This window comes from Protopterus annectens, chromosome 2.part0 (genome assembly GCF_019279795.1).
Source record: "Protopterus annectens isolate FY-2018-M chromosome 2.part0, PAN1.0, whole genome shotgun sequence".
In the NCBI taxonomy this organism is placed as follows: Eukaryota; Metazoa; Chordata; order Ceratodontiformes; family Protopteridae; genus Protopterus; species Protopterus annectens.
The window spans coordinates 808,379,128-808,394,127 of NC_056728.1; positions in this window are offsets into that span (position 1 = coordinate 808,379,128).

Here is a 15,000-nt window from a genome sequence, read left to right on the forward strand (position 1 = left end):
AGCTGTCAAGATGTTTAATAAACTATCGTGTTGCAGTATCAGTGAAAGGATTGGGCTTGCACGTGGTTGAATATTTAGATTTGTTGAAATTGGACAAGGACTTCTATGGTAAGGATGGAGTTCTTTTGAATGTATTATGTACTGGGTTTAGACTTCAATCTTCAACTTACAATAATTATTAATGATATAACAGTCAGAAATATTAGTGACCCACCTCAACAGTTCATTGTTTTTAATGCCATTTATAACTTAATTAACTCAATACAGATTCTCCAGTTACAGTGTCTACTCATGGGCTTACAGGCTTAAAAGGTTTTTGGTTGAAGCGTTAAGATATCCACTATGCTTTTGAACATTTAAAGTTAGCATTTTTTGTTAGATGTTTGTAAAGGGAGGCTGAGAACAGGGGAACAGTATGCAGAAGCACGCTGGTGTGTGGTCAAATTGTGGCCTCGCCCCTATTGTATTTCCCCTTTGAGGTGCATTGGCTCTTTTTGAGGTGTATAGGACAGAGAGTCCTTTATGGTTTGTTGCAATCATTTAGAATGATCTATGGAAACAATAAAGAGCAAGCTCTGTGTTGGTTTTGTAAAGTAAGCTATCCAATGGAGCTTGGTGTGCACCACTTATGCACCAGTTGGAGTGGCCAGGATGGGCTGGGTTACACCAGAGATCTCCCTTTGTAAGTTTATGGTAGTAGATCATTAGTGAAATTAAATGATAACACCTGAAGTTATTGCTACATAGTACCAATTTAACCAAATTATTCATTATAATAAACCAGTTGCAAAGACTGTAATGTGTGGTTATGAACAACGTTGGGGAACAATTATTTCTTGTTTATCTGGGCCCATAACATCTAAAATATCATTACTCAAAGCACCTATACCCCTGACCTATATATATATATATATATATATATATATATATATATATATATATATATATATATATATATATATATATATATATATATATATGTACACATATATACCTATTTTTTGTCTGTGTCCACAATCTCTATTCAGAAGTACCAGCTGGTGTCTGACATGTGCAGTTGCATTTCATTGTTTTTATTTTTGCCAATGTAAACTTTTGCTGTTTTGACATTGCGATGTTGTAGTTTCGTTCTTGTAAACTTGGTCTTGTGGTTTTTTGGTACTGCAATAGGGATCCATATTTATATGTGTGCATGTATGTATTGTATTATATATATATATATATATATATATATATATATATATATATGTGTGTGTGTGTGTGTGTGTGTGTGTGTGTGTGTGTGTGTGTGTGTGTGTGTGTGTGTGTGTATGTGTGTGTGTGTGTGTGTGTGTGTTTGTGTGTGTGTGTGTATATAAATATATATATATATATATATATATATATATATATATATATATATACATATATATATATATATATATATATATATATATATTTGAAGGTCACACAAACTCACAGAAGAGGGAAAAAGTGATAAAATGCATAAAATGCAACACTCACGTTTTTACAATCCAAAAGTATAACTGTGACCTTCCAAAGATGACATTCTGAAGAGATCAGCTGATCAATATCAAGAGGAGATCAGCTGATCAATATCAAGAGGAGAGCAACTGATCAATATCAAGCAGTACATTTCCCATTAAAATAATCAAGTCTTACAGGTATTCGTGACTTACAGGGTACTAAAATAAAAGAGAGTCCACAACAAAAATCCCTTTCTGTCGTGTTTTATAAAGTACTCAAACAAGTAAAATTAAGTAGCAAAGTATCCTATCTTATCACCTAAGTCTGGAAGAAAAGAGCCATAGGCATCAGTTTATTGCTTACAAAACTTGAACAAGCATATATAGACTCAGCTTTATGGAGTAAATGGTTACAGCCACAGATGTTATAAGCTAATTAATCCAATTAACACATTAAGAAACAAGGTAAATTAGATCACTTATGCTGTATAATCTATGGCCTTCACTTCAGAGCCCCTTTCAGTATATTTAAGTGTGGCCAAGCATACTGATTCCTTAGTACATTACTGAGCCACTTATTTTACCCTTTCTCTAGCATACTTTCCAAATTCTGACAGATACTGCCCACTTAACTTGCCCTCATCTGAATTGTGCCCACCCAGGGTCCCAGCCTCCATGCCATTCCAAGGCACCATGATGTTCTTTTGCATCTCTTCAGATATTTCCTTATTCCTTCTGTGGCATGAACACAATCTGTGAGGTATTGCTCTTCCTTCTGTACCACCTGAGGCCACTTTATCTACCAGCTGTGGCATTCTTTCTATTATTGTCTCAATAATTCCTCTTATGATGTGTTTCATCCCCATTAAGGATCAAACCATCAATTCCCACACGCAAAATGAATATTATTAAATGCATTTATTAACTGTGATTTATATTAAGAATGTCCAGTACATATGTTCACAGCATTCCACTTTCATAGTTATTGAATTCAGACCTTGTGCCAGCTGAAATCCAGGTTTAGACACCTTAGGACTATTTCCATAGTTCATGATAAATGACCAGTATCTTACATTTCATACATCTATAGGCTTCATTCTTGGACCTATAAGAAATTAACAAATAGTTACAGCACCTATGTTATAGCACACTTGTTAAGTACTCGCCCATCATCTCTCTATGCCTATACCATCCCTTCAAAGGCATGTGATGCAGCCTCTCCCATTCAGAGGGTGCTGCTTGTGTATCATCTGGTATCAGGGCCATATCTCCTCATTGTCTTTCTCTTAGTACTGAATGTACAGCTGGTAATAGGTTTTAGATGTTCGCCATAAGCTCACTTTTATTCATACCCCAAACGCAATCATATGCCACCTTTCTGTACTGGTACCCCTCTTTGTTATGTATTATATATTTTAATTTGAAAATTTTACAGCTACACTGAAATGTTTATACTAGAACTGCATACATTCTGATGTCTGGGCCCAGCCTGCTCACTGTAATTGGTTAGAACTATATCTAAACATGGCTTTAGGCACTGCATATATGTTATCTTCCTATTGCTGCATGTGTGCAAAAAGCATAGTTTTGCATCCAGCGTTTCTTAGCCCTTCCACCATCACAATTATGTCATGTATCTTGTTTGTGGACACCAACATTCATGCCTTGTTTTCAGCTTTACAATATACAATAAATTCCAAAGCTGTACACTGCCTTGCTGCTTCTTAAACACTCTTATTTTTCAATATTTAACTTATAGTGTATGAGCTGAAATTTGCAGACTAAAATCTTATATACCTAAGCAATCATTACTCTCTACAGTAGCTCATTATATGGAATATTCCTCATTTTGAGTCTTAAAATGTCCTTGTTCCGGACTGTTTCACATTGAAAAGGTCTGTCCCACATTCATTAATCAGAATATTTTTTAATGAACATCTGTGGTAAACAATATTTAATCACACTAACTTATCAGAAAAAAAAAAACTTAAGTATAAAGTGACACACTTTAGCCATGATGTGAGATTTTTAGTTGAATTTGTTATTAAGTAATCCACATTTTGTCTTTTTGTTATACTTTATCAGAGGCAGTGTTCCACATTTGTAAGATGGAAGGTTAAGAGCTATGCTACTAATCCAATAACTATCCTGTCATCTGGACATTGTTACTTTGTTCCCTGACACATCTGTGCCCTTTGGATTTAATATGCGGGAAGTTGAGTCAGACACTTTAACTTCATAGTTAATTTGTTTACTTTTCTGCTTACCTGACGTACGTTTAGCTACTCCAATGGGATATGTCCTGACCTTTCTCCTTAGTAATCCATTAAAATGGTCTGTCACAAACCCAACTGGGATGATGACTTATTTCCACATAATAAAGTAATTTAAGATGTCTTCATAGTGTGCCAGACCATTCAGATATCCACTCATCAGGAAAATGGTTCAAAGACTAAAGGCTTCCACTTCAAAGATCTCAAGTCTTGGGGCTGATGTCCACCTGTCATCAGTGTGAAGCCTACATTGTCCCTAGCATATGTGTACATACGTTCCTCTCCAAGCTCACTAATTTATTCACATCCCCAAAGAGAAGCTGTCTGAAATGGGTTCTTTAGACTATCCAGACCTATACTCTGTCCCTACCATTGCATCAGTTTCCTGGTCTATAAATAAAAAAGAGGACTATAATAGACTAATGCACTTACCCACCGTCTGGCTAAAACCCCAAATCTAAAATATATCAGCTTGTGCAATTTCATTATTTATACAGTTCTGTTGTACAATTATTACATGATTTGATATAAAATTAACATTTCCTTCACCTTCCTCCTGCCTTGGCTACTTAATCACTTACCCATATGTTGCCAAAGAAAATCTGCCTTCATATCGACTTTGTTATTTGCCTAAATTGTCTAGAAAGAAGCTTGACTTCAAAACTTGGAATTGCCAAATATGCTGTTGAATGCATTATTTTTATTTAACTTTTAGACTTAGTCACTATGCAGGATCATATGTTATGGAATAAAAGTAATTGAAAAACAGTGGTGGCTTCACATTCCAATTTCCATCCAAGGTATGCTATAGACATAGCAACTGTCTGCTGAGTCAAGTCAGATGCTCCCACTGCAAGCAACTTTATATGATTCTCGATTGCTAAGGAAATGACAGTATATGTTTAGCTGAGAGCATCTAAGTTTACTTCTTTTTACATTCACAAAACTAATCTGTTCATAGAAAATGGAGTTTATAAAATAAAACTGATAGAAACTGAAAATTCTATATGCATGTCCTAACTGACAGTGCGAGCCCACACAGGATTAAGTGCAAAAATGTATGCAACTAAAATTCATACACCACTAAGAAACACATCCAAAAATAGAACCATTTGTTTCTAACCAAAAAGTAGTAAAATAAAGGCCTCAGAAGCATCTTCTACAATTGTATCAATTTTAAACTAAATCCATCCATGATGCACTACTATCTTTCCTGTTCATCCATCCAACATCATAAGGAAGCCTGGCTAAGTTCCATCAATGAATAAAAAAGGCATGTGCATTTTCTTGTATTTTACATGAGAGCTAAAGCTTGCCCCACATGTCTTATCTCCATTAGTCTGTCTTCCTATTGCATAAATACAGTTATAGACTCTAGCTACTTACTAACACTTTGTTACACTGGGGAGGGGGGTAATGCACTTCTGCAGGTAAAAAGAAAAGGTACAAAATAGGATAAAGCTGCATGTTCCTCACCTATATTTAGATAATTTATAATTCAGTAGACTCTCTCTTATCTGGCCTCTCTTTAACTGGCCATCAAATTTCTGCCATAGCTCTAGCAAAAGGCAACAGAAAATAACAACACTTCCATCTCTTCTGGCCTAAATAATGACAGACATCTGAGTTTTAGATTTCATATTCATACTCATTAGAAATATACATACTAACACAAATCCTGTTATTCTAGCTGATGTATAACCTATAAATGCTATTTTGTATGCATTTTCTGCTTAACCAGCCATTGTTTTATCCAGCCTAAGGTCCAGTCTCAGCAAGACTGGAATAGAGGGAGTCCACTGTAAACTGCTTGCTTTTTGACTGATCAAAACACACTGTGTCATATAAGTTAATAACAAGTTTATTATTTCATCGAGTATGACCTGTTCTAATAACATTAAGGGAAAAATGTATTGCCACAGAGCTTCACACATGCTGAAATCCACTTATGATACTAGAGCCTTGGTTTTGAAACAGACTGACTGCTCTATGGTTGGGCAGGGGAGCTATATAAAAAACAGTGTAGTGACAGCTCCTTCCTGGAGAGACATAGCCTGGTAGTTACCCTTGAGGTACGTGAAGAAGGAATTATATTTACAGCATGACAGAACTTAGTGGTATTCCATGTTTATCCTATTGAAATGGAAATCAGTACATATTCCCCATTTGTTAAGATGGTTCCATCTTAGTCAGTAAGGTACATGCAAACAAGCACACACACACACACACACACACACACACACACACACACACACACACACACACACACACACACCGTATATGGAATAACTACATCCAGATGATATAGTACAAAATTAAAAACTGGTAGAGCAAAATATTACTGTCATATCCTCAAATTACAAATTTTTAAAAGAATAGTGTGAAACTCAAGCTAACTAGAATCTTTCATCTCTAGGCAGGTTTCTCCTTTTAAGTGGCAGATTTAGATATCATGATTGTAAATTGCTTGTGTTATTAAGAAGGTAAGTATGCTGTCACAGTGGATTTCAGATCTGTAGTCTTTCTGATGTGATTTAATAACAAAATATATAAAGGTCCAGACCTTACTCCAAACTTGGAAGTATCAGTATTAGCTGTAAGTTCTTCAGTTTTAGGATATTTTACAGATGGAAAAACTTTCTACAAGCAAGTGTTGCTTCTTTTATTCAATACAAATGAATAAATAAAAATAAAAACAAAAGTACTACTACCTTGGATAAGACACCAGGGTATTAGCCAAACTATACTATTTTGCAGCTGCAGCATGGCCCTGTTGTAGTGCAAATATATCCTATGGTCCTTCATTACAATATATTTAAGGTATTACACAATGAAAACTCCAGCTTGGTTAGGATTTTCTTGAAGTTTTTGATGGATAGTTTGTCAGTATGACCTTTTTTACCCTTTACTTTCCATGTTTAAAAATGCAAACAATTAATGTAACAGTTAGCTTCAACAAAACAGCACTTTACAATTGTGAGCTTACTTTATTTATTACGTAACCAGCCAAGTAAATGGTTTTGTGGTCCCTACACAGCCACAACTCAGGCCAAAGAACAGATCAAACTAATTAGCAGAACAAATAAAAACAGCACAATTGATTTAAAGACCTGTATTAAAAAAACAACAAAAGGAATGATTGTAACACTAGAAAATTGACTCACTTGAAACTATTACTTAAAATGAGGGTATTTAATGAGTAACCAATTTCCAGTATACCCACATGTTTAGTATAGCATAATAAAAATAGTAAAATCACTAAAATACTTGAAATTAGAAACAATTTTAGAGAACATAAGTTATTGAAAATAATTATTTTTAACTATTTTTTGTTAAGCAGCTTAGTCCTACTAGCCTTATAGTCTCTTTTCAGAAGACACCTGACATGGCATTTATAATATTAGGGGAAATTTGACTAGGGCATCAGGGAACTTCCCCTACTCATCATTGCTGTGAGTGGGACTATTTTGGAGGAGCAATTCCTGTTTCTGTTTCTGGCACAGAGGTGGCTAGGAGGTTCAGGGATGCATGTGGAGAGAGAAGGAGATGATGGAGTAGTGAAAAAAATGGGGGAGAAAGCAAATATCCAGACCGGAGAATGTGTACAGGATTCTGAGGAAATGTTTCAAAGAAACCTGTTTGATGGAGATGAGTCAGCAAATGATGCATGTATAATTACAACCCTCCAGTCAGGAGGGTTGCAGGATGATTTACTTAAAGAAGTGGTGATACAGAATGAGCCAGAAAATGAAGGAGATGTTTCCTGGAGGGATATTATAGAGAAAGTACAAAAGGAGGATGCAGAGACAATCCTGAAGAATAGTGGTGAGACTGAAAAAAAAACATATGCAGACAAAGTAAAAGAAGGTAGAAGAAAATGGAAAACAAAAGTATGTGGTAAGGGTTCAAAGTAAAAAAGACAAGGAAATTGAGAAGTATGAAGTGTGGGTCAATTTAATAGCTTCTTTCGGTGTAAAACACATGAGGTATGAACATTTATGTTTATTAACAAAGAGACATTTTGTGACATTATTTTTGAGACTGTTTTTTCAATGGAAACATTTTCTTGGAGAATATGAAAAAAGGACTGTAACCCATGGAATCTGTAGGTGATAAAAGCATTTATCAGGGAAACAAAAAGAAAATTAATGTACAATTTCAAACAGAGGTAGAAAGAGAAACTTTGAATGGATATTTGAAAACTTTATGTAAAAAAGTACTGGACATTGCAAAAGTTTATGACAAAAGGGGTTTATGGACTGGTGGCTGGGATTATAATAGATTATAATATTGTGTTAAAAATAGAAAGAGGAAAATATACATATAGCAAGTATGATAAACAAGGAGGAGAACAGGGGTGTTGTAAAATACTGGGGACAACCCAAAACATGTTTTTTTTTTTTTTTTGTGGAAAAGAAGGACATTTGATAAGTAGCTGTGATAAAAGAAAATGTTCTATTTGTAGGGAAATGGGACTCCGTGATGCAAAAAATATGTGAACTGAAATGTTATAAATTTAACAAATTTGGACATTTATGGATGGTCTGTAAAAATGAAAAATAAGAGTAAGAAAGAAGAAAAAAAGAGAAGAAAATGAATTATTATTATATTACTATAAGGAATCAGTCTAAGAAGGATTAGTAAAGGAAATTAGTATAAGCATATAATATTTTGATAATAATAATAATAATAATATTATATTATTTTAAGGAATTAGTATAAGTATATAATATTATAATTCCTTCTAGATCACTGATATCAATAATACAAAAATTACCCCTAAACCACTAACTAAATTATTAGGAATTATAACTGATAACAAGCTGAGATGTGACTTACATTAGTGGTGGCTCATGCTATCGGACTGCAGAACTGCAACCCTCCCAGCTGTGAACCACAATGGTACAGTCCTAATCCTCCTAACCTTCACATGGAAAGTGAATCCGGACTGCTGCCTTACCTGTCCGGATTCAGGAAGAAGGCAGAAGACTGCTGATGCTCCAGACATCTATGCGGTGGTAGCCACATAGACTGGAAGGGGATTGGACTGCAAGGTCAGCAGTCATGGAACATTCAAACAGATCACAGGAAACTGGAAGTGAGCATTCTGGAGCAAACGGAGACAGCCGATACTCAGCTGCTGCTGCTGTGGATTATTTTCTTGGTGTGTATTTTATTTTAGAAGCTGCTGTGGAAAGCTAGGGAAGGCTGATGCTGTGGATTTCTATTTTAGAAACTGTTCATTCTGTGGATTTCTATTTTTAGAAGCTGTTCGTGACCGCAAATAGAGATAGCCAGAACTCAACTGCTGTTTAACTTTACTCTCTGCCTGGGTGTGGACTTTATTTTATTTTAGAAGCTGGTGCAGGTCATGAACAGAGGGGGACCGCCAATACTTGGCTGCTGCTGTAGAAGCTGTTCGTGAGATGTGAAAGCAAACAGAAGATATTCAGCTGCTGTGGATTGTTTATTCTCTGCTGCGGAAGCTGTTCCTGAACAGACACAGCTGATACTTGGCTGCTGTGGGGTTTTATTGTATTTAGAAGCTGGTGCAGTTTGGGGGACAGCTGATACTCAGCTGCTGCTGGGGATTGTGCTGACAGCTGAGATGATTATTGCAGGTAGTGTGTGTGTGTGTGTGTGTGTGTGTGTGTGTGTGTGTGTGTGTGTGTGTGTGTGTGTGTGTGTGTGTGTGTATGTAATGCCCCAAGTGCTATTTGGTGGTGGGCAGAGAACAGGCTTGAACCCTGTACCTTGGGCCCAGTTGACAAGAGCCTGAATTCCCTACCCACCACCATTTGCAAACAAATTGCAGGTTTTTCCCTCATACTTGCTCTGTTCCTCATAAAATCTGTTGTTTCTGTATTTTTCTGCCCTTGCAAACTCAGTAGTGCATTGGTGCAGTGGTAGCATTGCTGTCTGACAGCTACAGGTTCTCTGGTTTGGTGCTTTACCATCTGTGTGGAGATTGCATGCCCTCCCTGTGTTTGTGTGGCTTTCATCTAGTGTCCTCCCATTTTACAAAGACATGTGTCTATCTGGAGTGTTTCTCCCTGGGCCTCTGCTAAAAATTGGCTTTTGTTCCAAGTCAGATTTTCCTAGTTAACAAATGTTAAATAAAAATGACACAAATTTGAATATCAGACTTCATATTCTTCAGAAAGTACACGGTAACACAAAAGCTTTTATTCTAGCAATTTACTAAGTTTATAAGATGGATATTTGAAATTTGCCCCTATTTTTGGGTCTGTATTCCCCCATTATTGGCTTCATACAGGTTTTTTGTGCTAAGGTTGAGAGCTATGGTAAGAACTAAATTCACTGAATATGTTTGGGGGCTGTATTCCCCCATTACTGGCTTTGTCCGGGTGTTTTATGCCAAGAGTTTGACAGCTGTGCTATGGTGAGAACTGAATTCACTAAATGGTAGCCATTTAAGTTTCCATCTTCCTCTTTCACAAAACAGCTGATTTTGCATAGTGCTTTGTTGCTCTGACTGTTTTGCAGAAGGTCATGGGTTCAAGGCTTGGCAGTGAAATGTATGGTGTAACACAGCATTTTATTCTAGCAACTTTACAAAATTATACAAGCAATGTTTAAAATGTGTCCCTGGTTTTTGGGTTTTTGTCCCCCACCCAATAATCTTTGTCTTTTTCCAGATTTCTTTGTGCTGCAAAGTTCAAAGATACAGGTAAGTGAGTAGATTTTACAAGGAGCTGAGAGCTGCAGGGGAGCAAAAGTTTAGTGCTGCTTATGCTGAGTCTTCCTGCATTGTTAATAGCAAAACAGGTAGTGTACTTGCTTTTGATGCAGAAGGCTGTGGGTTCTACTCCCACAGTAGGTAGATGCATTGCTGATACTGTACTGTGTTGTAAAGGGGGTGGATGCTGCAGTCCTTTTTGGTGAAGATACCTAGTCACTATGAACCTGTTATCAGTTTGCCATCCATTCCCTATTGCAATATTACTAGCTTATTATTTTTTTAGTGTAACATAAGCAATTTATTCCTCAAGGGCAACAGGCACTTTATTTGTAGATGAAACAATGAAATATAAAGTTGTTTGCTAGCAGCAACCTCTTCATTAGTTACAGATCTCTTTAATGTTGAATTATTTAGATGACTTTTATTTCTTCAGAGATTGTGCATATTCACTGATACTGGTGAACTGTGGAAGTTTGAGTAGACTTTTATGATAGAAATGTTCTGAACTGGGCAGTTTTGTCATTATTGATGCATGCATTTTGTTTCGTTGTTTACTTGAAAATGTTCAAAACAATAAATTTAAAACACCCTCTAAAGCTGCACTGTATTGTACAAGGAATATAATTTAATACAGTCAAAAAGGTGTATCAAAGAGCATGTGTATGTTTCGTGTGCAAGGGGCTTGTGATTTCAAAACAGCCCAAAGTTAATCTTTATCTGCCACTGGCAAAATGTATTTTCTTTGAATGTGGGTTTCAATGCTGTTTCAATGACTGTGAGTTTCAAGGGCAGATAAGTTTTAATGCTAACTCTGTTTTAATTGTGAGACTGCATTGCTTTGTTTAGCAGATATCCATTAGTGCTTGTGCTGTAAAATGCAAAATAAAACTTTCAAATGAAGTCCAAATCATTGCAGAAGTAAAGCAATATGCACATTAGTGTTTATGGTAAATGGGGTGAAATAGCCAAGTAATGGTTCATTGGAATGGCTGCAGGGGGGAGGCTCCATTCAACCATGATTTTGTGAGGGGGGAAGGGCAGCAAACTCAAAGATAGCCCCAGCTGAACTATATCTCTCAGTTGTCCAGATTTTTGCAGAATGAATAGATTTTTGCTTCTTTGTTCCTCATAAATTTTTTTTGGCCAATCATTTAGGAATTAAGTCACTAAATAATAACAGACACTGAGTTTCAGACTTCATAACCTTCAGAAAAATGCATGCTAAAGCAAGAACTGTTATTCTATCAACTGTCTCAGTTTATACAAGACAATTCTTAGTTTGGTTTATATGTTCCCCCAATATATTTGGCCTTGTCCAGATTTCCTGCATTAGCAGGTTGAGAGGTACGTGCAAATAAATTGCTTTATAGCATTAGGTATATCCAAACCTCTCAACTGTCACCGATTTTGGCTAAAAATGTTGCTCTTCCCCTAATAATCCCTCTGCAAAATGGCAATTTTGGAAGAAAACATGGCGGATTTACAATTAATAAATAACTGTAATAATCAGAGTTATAGATTACTTTTATTTCAGAAATGCATGCAGATTCTTTTATTTTGTCAGCTGCTCAGGTTAGCAGTACTAATATTAAAAAAGGTGTTCCTTCTTTGACAGGTTCCCAACTGTATTGTGTGGCTGTTTCATATTTTTGCATCACATTTTTGGTCTGTTTTTCATAAAATTGTGTTTTTTTGGCAAATTAGTGGCAAATCATTAAAAACTTAAGTTAGAAAATAATGACAAACATTTGAGTTTCAGATTCCATACCCTTCAGAAAATTCATACTAATGCAATACCTACTATTCTATTATCTTTCTAAGTTTATAAGAACACTATTTTAAAATTGTCCTCATTTTTGGGCCTTTGTCCCACTTCTATGTATGACTTTGTCCAGATTTCTTGCTCTGAGTTTGAGAGGTATGACAAATGTGTCAGGGCCATCACAGTCAGCCAGAGACATTTCAAATTGTGACATACTTGTTGCACCCCACTCCCCCATGTAGTGACTCTGGATGTGTCCAAGCAAGGCAAGGAGCAGTTATGCAGTGTAAATGTGCAGAGTATTCCCCCCATCCAAGGTAGACAAAAATACCACATTGGCTTTTCATCTGTCCTTGATTTTGCAGAATGTTCTGGTTTCTGTCATATTTTTATACAGTTGATTAATGCTTATTATTATTCAGAAAGTGTCTGTTGCTCTGTGTTTAAGTAACAATGCTTTAATGACCATCAGGTAAGCTTGTCTTAGATTGTAAGATGCAAGTAAGCTTTAATAAGCATACTGTTAATGAATCACTGACATTGAAAGCCTTTCTGTTGTTGCCATGCAGAGAATACTTGCACAACTAGATAACATATAAGCCTTGTGTATTGAAATGCATATGACAGTATTTGTAATAAAGGACAGGATTACATTATTTTAAGAAGCTCATTACATTTGTTGGAGACTTGCAGTCATCTTTGCAGGCTTTACCTGTAAACAAAACAGAATGCCAATCTATTGTGTGTGGTCCATAACCTGTGCAGTATTCCTTTAAGCAATGTATCTTGAGCTTGTTTCTTGTTTGCTTTTCATTTTTTACTTTGATCATGTTTTCCCCATGAAACAAGTAGACAGTTGTCAGACAGCAGGTCTTTTTTAGATAACAAACAGTTTTACAAGTGGGGGTATCACAGAGATTGCTTCTTTCAGCATGTTACTTGGTACTTTTATAAAGCTGAATATAAATTATAATTAGAACTGCAGTGCAAGGAGAAGTGGTTTGAGTTGAGTGCTACTTGTTTTTTTATACTTGATTTTGACTGGCATTCCAGTAATATATTTAAAAAGTAATTTATTTTTTCATGCCTCACAACCTTTTGTTTCCATCTAGATATTAAGTAAGCTATCATGCAGCCAATGCATTGACATATTTTTATTCTTCTACACTTCATTTTGTCTTGTTTGAACTCTCATAATGATGGTTTGGCACCTAGGGCAGCATATTTAATTAAAGTTATTGTTTTTGTAGGTTTTTGAGCATAGCTCCTCCCCTTTCTGGTTGGCTGCACCCCCTTCCCATTGACCCCACCCATTCAGCTATCTCCTGCAGCCCCCCTTTGATTTGAAGTCACCAGCTGCCACTGACGTACATATAGCATAACCAGTTAAAAATGTTTACAAAGAAATGGGAACCGAATACAGAAATAAAAAATCTCTAACAGACAGTTCCAGAGAAGATATTACCAGAACCCACCTCCTGTCCACTTCCTCTATGCATCACCCATTTTCAACAACCTAAAAAAATTGGACCTAAACAAACTAGGAAGATGCTACAACAAAATAGCAAAATGTACCACAAGATCTCAATATAGTACAAACCATTGCCTTAATCTAAGAAAACTCTCCTGGCTAGAACTACTACAACTCCTAGCTTATAATCAGTTCACCATGGCTTATAAACTACTCTATTAGCCTGAGAAAACTCCTGCTCTTCAAAATATACTTCATCCATATTCCAACAAATGTTTGCTTTGCTCATCAAATAAATCTTTATTACAAGTCTCCAAAGCTACATCCACTGCAGGAGATACCCTATGTTCCTGCTGGGTCTATATTATTTTGTTGAATACTTAACTGAGCGAATAACATTCATCAAACCCAATTAAGCGAAACTCAATTAAGTGAACTACAATTTCAGTGAAAACTTTCCCAGGCAAAATAACCAGTGGGCCAGCTCCTGGCTGTAAGAAAGACAACAAATTGTAAAAGTCTGCAAAGTGAGGGGCTATAGCCCTCATACCCCCCATATGTGGGGGCTTCACCCCCCACACGCACACACCACCTAACTAAATATACCAAGTCTGAGATTGCACTACAGTGGGAAAAAGGGCAAATACCCAATAATGGCCAACCACATTCATTCCCAGGAAAGTTTTCATTGATATTATCATTTGCTGAATTCAGCTATTGCTGAAATAGGTTTGATAAATAGCAATTCGCTAAAATAAGCATTCAACAAACTGAAGTAGGCCCATTCCTGCCGTGTAGCGAAAGCCTGGAATTTGCTTCTTCACTCTATTAGAACCACTATAAATTCAACACAATTTAAAAAAACTACTCAAAAATCATTTATTCAAATCATGCCAATGCTCATGTAACACTCCAGGCTAACAATGTTCAACTATCCCCTGGATTCAGTAAACTTCCGTGCAGAAACAGCTTATTCCTCCATGGATTGACCGTTCCCATATAGCATGGCAGTATGCCATGCATATTCATGAAGGCATGCTGCCATGCTGTAAAATGGACATGGTTCTTTGTGCAAGTGCAGGGTGTGTAGCTGAGAGCAGTGCTCTCACAATACACATGCCCCCTGCACACCAGAATTGCCGTACAACAATTTAAATAGAGCAAGAATGCTCATAACACCCCAACACATCAGGGTAAGAAATCTGGACAAACCCATAAGGAACAATCATTCCTATAGAGCCAGAAAGCTGACAGAATAACAGGTTTAGCATTAGCATGAATTTTCAGCAGGGTATGAAGCATACAATGCACACCTCTCAAGCCGT